Genomic DNA, 4,604 nt, shown 5'->3' on the forward strand with positions numbered 1-4,604 from the left:
CAGGAGACTGGAGAGGTGGGAAAAAGGCCGACCAGAGAGCGATGCTGGAAGCCAAGTGAAAGAAATGCTTAAAGAAGAGATGCAGAAGGAATGAAGTAGCCTGGCATGAGGTCTTAGAAATGTTTACAAGAGTGGCTTTCTTGGGCTGTTTGAATCTGATCCACGTTGATCAGTGGAGTATTAAAGAACACCCATGCTTGTAGCCCCCTGAACATGGACAATAAAGATCCAGCTTATCATTTGCAAGGACAGCCTGGTATTCTAGAGGAGGGACTACTGGGATAGAAGACATTTCAAAGCATTCTATCATGGCTATAATGCTTTCATTTCTATCTTTCTTAAAACACCTATTTTAACAAGTTGTTTTGGGCTCTTGCCTGGAAAGCTAAAAAAAGCGAGAAGCTGTCTGTTGCCTTAAGCCCCACAGCCTAGCACAGTACATGAGAAGAATGTGTGAATATACATTGCTATACATTGCTGGATTCATGATGTGGCACTGCTAAAGCCATGCTCAGAAGCAGCAGCAAAGAAAAAAACCATGCAAATTCCTTTTATTACCAATTGACTTTGAGAACCTAAATAAATACTTTTCAGTTTTCTTAAATGAGACTTGTAGAGAGGGAAGTGTCACTAGGAATTATAAAACGTAATTATTTTTGAAAGACTAGAAGATTGAAATATCTTGCTATTAGTCACTTCAAGTAGAAATGTGAAAATCATTGCATTAGTCTGTTTTCTGCTGCTTAGAATACTTGAGGCTGGCTAATTTATAAGCAAGAAAATTTATTTCTTGAAGTTCTGGAGGCTGAGAAATCCCAGGTTGAGGAGCTGCATCTGGTGAGGGCCTTCTTGCTGGTGGGGACTCTCTGCAGAGTTCTGAGGCAGCACAGAGCATCACACAGTGAGGGGGCTGAGCATGCTGACATTCTAACTCAGGTCTTCCCCCTTCATATAAAGCCACTGGTTCCCCCATCTTTGATAATCCATTAATCTATCAATGGATTAATAATTCATTCATGAGGGCAGAGACCTTATGATTCAATCACCTCTTAATGGTCCCAACTTTCAATATTGCTAGTTTGGGGATTAAGTTTCAACATGAGTTTTGGAAGGGACATTCAAACCATAGCAATTATTTTTTTAAATGTAGCAAAAAACTACCCTTCTTTTCTTTTTAAGTAAGAATAAAATGTTTGAAGAGAATATGGGTCAGTCCTTTTTTCAAACACTTCCTCCTAAATTGAAGTGTCCTTAACAAATTCTATGTGCTTTTACTCATCTCAAACATATTTTAAGATAGGGGAAAGAGGGAGAAAGATTTAAATAAATGAATATCCAAAGCAGTTTAAAGTAATTAAAATTTTCCTTTTCTATAGAAAAAAATGTTTTTAAAATGTTTAATCTGCTCGTTTCAAATTTAAATGTTATTCATAGAAAAGCTACTGAAAATTTGGTACCTCTGAACAAATTTCTTTTTAAGGAAAACATAAATTTTTGGCTTTTTACTTTTGAAAAACTTACGAATAAGCAATATTAAGTAACTATCATTTATTTCTAGCATATTTTGGTTCCACCGATTTATTTATTTATTTAGGGACAGAATCTCGTTCTGTCACCCAGACTGGAGTGCAGTGGCACAATCCTGGCTCACTGCAACCTCCAGCTCCCGGGTTCAAGTGATCCTCCTGCTTTAGCCTCCTGAGTAGCTGCAACCACAGGCATGTTGCTACCACGCCCAGCTAATTTTTGTTTTTTTAGTAGAGTCAGGGTTTTATCATGTTGGCTAGGCTGGTCTTGAACTCCTGACCACAAGTGATCAGTCCACCAAAGTGCTGGGATTACAGGCGTGAGCCACTGCACCCTGCCTGGTCACATACATGTTTATGAAAATCAATTATAATTAATTTCTTTAAACCATTGAGTTTAAACATTATCAGAAATAATTTGATCTTCCTAGATTATTGCTCTAACCTGCATATTGCAGTATAGGAATCCCAAATTCCTTAACAAGCTGCACATGTCTCAGTGGATTGAACCAAATATCCTCCTCTTTCAGATCTGTGGTCTCTGGGAGAATAGGGACCCTGCTCCATGACCTACTGAGAAACCACTCTGGGGGAGGACATCTCACGGCTGCCTTTGTACTCTGCCAAGGCACAGACCTTGGTTCAGAAATTGTGAATTCCTTGCAGTGCTGTTTTTTGGCCCTGAGGCAGCTCTGCAGGGGCCTGGGCCTCTTCCCTCCTTGAGAAAACAGTTCCTTCGCTTGCTGCTTGAAGCTTCTTTTTCCACAGCAGGATTTTTCCAAACCTGAGCAATGCATTATGAAATCAATTTAATGGTTGAAAGGGAGAGTCATTAATAATTATAGGGATAAGGGCATCAACTAGGCAAACCAGGACACATGATCACCAACTAATTCAACACTAGCATTAGAGAAAATGAAATGGAATGAAATAGAATCAGAACAGAAAATACCAGTGTGTCACACAGAGAAAGTGTAGTGTTTTGTGAAACTTTTCCTGGGGGCAAGAAAAACAAGTCTTATTGGAGGCAAGGACAAAAGCACTGGAAAACTGCAAAGTGGAGCTTGGGAACAGGCACCATTAATCCTCAGTAGTTCTTCCTACACTGGTCTCTTTCCATCCAAATCTAAGTTTTCAAACAAGGCAACTCCCACAAGTAAACTCGCACCTGTCCCACCAGTTAATTGGCCTGAACCCCTGGCACTGAGCCCAGGTTAAGCCAAGTTCTGAAACATAGTGGCTTTGTTTAAAGGAAAATCCTTTTCTTGTCTAGAATATAATATACAATCGGTAAGGGAGATACGGGATCTAAAGGGGGTCTAAAGCATATGGGTATCTAAATGTGAATGTTTGTAAAAAATAGAAGCTGTTTTATTTTTTATTTTATTATTCTTATAATTTTGAGATGGAGTCTCGCTCTGTTGCCCAGGCTGGAGTGCAATGGCGTGATCTTGGTTCACTGCAACCTCCACCTCTGGAGTTCAAGTGACTCTCCTGCTTCAGCCTCCCAAGTAGCTGAGATTATAGGCACTCACCACCACATCCAGCTAATTTTTGTATAGTACAGACGGGATTTTACCATGTTGGCCAGGCTAGTCTCAAACTCCCGACCTCATGATCCATCCGCGTCATCCTCCCAAAGTTCTGGGATTACAGTGTGAGCCACTGAGCCCGGCCTTTTTATTTTATTATTATAAAATAATAATATTATTATTCTCCTTGAGGGTAAGAACCTTCTTAGAAAATAGCACCAAACCTGACAGATGGAGGACCTTAGTGCTTATTGAACTCTGCTTGTCTGATGGCTGAGTTTTCTCTGGTTTTGATAACCTTGCGTAGTTTCATAAGTGGTGTAACTCCTTCTTTTGTGGAACCGCTTCAGTGTTTTCTCTCATAATAAGGATGAATATCCAGCAGGAAATAATATCATAATGGGGAAGATTCCATGAGATAATTCACAGAAAGCAGTTAGTATGGTGCTTGATATCTAGTGAGTGCTCAGCAATGGCAATGGTTGCTGTTATTGCTATTAAGTAAACAGAATAAAGACAGAAGCACACAGAAAAATATATGAACTGTTTGCCCTTGTTTCACTCTGCAGAAGCAGGCAGGGCCTTTTAACTTATTTTACCTAATAAGCAGAACCACCAGGTTCTAGTGAACTGATTTTTAATGAATACATCTGATCTTAGGCCCCTGACCCACCTGCTTTTTATGTAATCTCTGTGGTGTCTTTTTACTCACATAACACGGAGCAGGCTTTTGTCAGGTTGTGAAGCAAGAACAAGGTCATCAGCCTCCGTGCTGATTCCTCTGAAATTGAAAGGCCTATGCCTCTGGTTTGGTTCTGGCACTCTTTCTCTGGGCTTTGGTGGTAGTCTGATGGAGAAGCCTGGCTTTCTAAGCAGAGAAGCAGGGTTTTTCAGCCTCAGCATGATTGGCTATTTGGACTGGATAATTTTTTTGTTGTGGGAACTGTTCTGTGAATTGTAAGATGCCGGTAGCACCTTTTCCCCATCCCATCCCCAGTCGTGACAACCAATATGGTTCAGAACATTGACAAATGGTCCCTAATCAAGAAACACTGGGACATATTAAAGAGAAGAGCCAAGATAATAGTCCCAAAATATGTCAATTTTAAGACATTTCAATGAAATGCCATATATATATGTATATATATATATATACACTATGTTTGTATATACATATAGTCATATAGATACTGTGTATATACTAACATATACAGATAAATATGTGTAAACTTATAAAGTTTAAAGGGTACTCTTGCCATATAGACCAATGGAACAGAACAGAGACCTCAAAGATAACACCATGCCTCTACAACCATCTGATCTTCAATAAACCTGACAAAAATGAGCAATGAGGGAACAGGATTCCCTATCTAATAAATGGTGCTGAGAAAACTGGCTAGCCATATGCAGAAAACTGAAACTGGATGCCTGCCTTACATCTTATACAAAAATTAACTCAAGATGGATTAAAGACTTAAGTGTAAAACCCAAAACCATGAAAACCCTAGAAGAAAACCTAGGCAATATCATTCAGGACATAGGCATG

Source organism: Callithrix jacchus, chromosome 3 (genome assembly GCF_049354715.1).
Source record: "Callithrix jacchus isolate 240 chromosome 3, calJac240_pri, whole genome shotgun sequence".
NCBI lineage: Eukaryota > Metazoa > Chordata > Mammalia > Primates > Cebidae > Callithrix > Callithrix jacchus.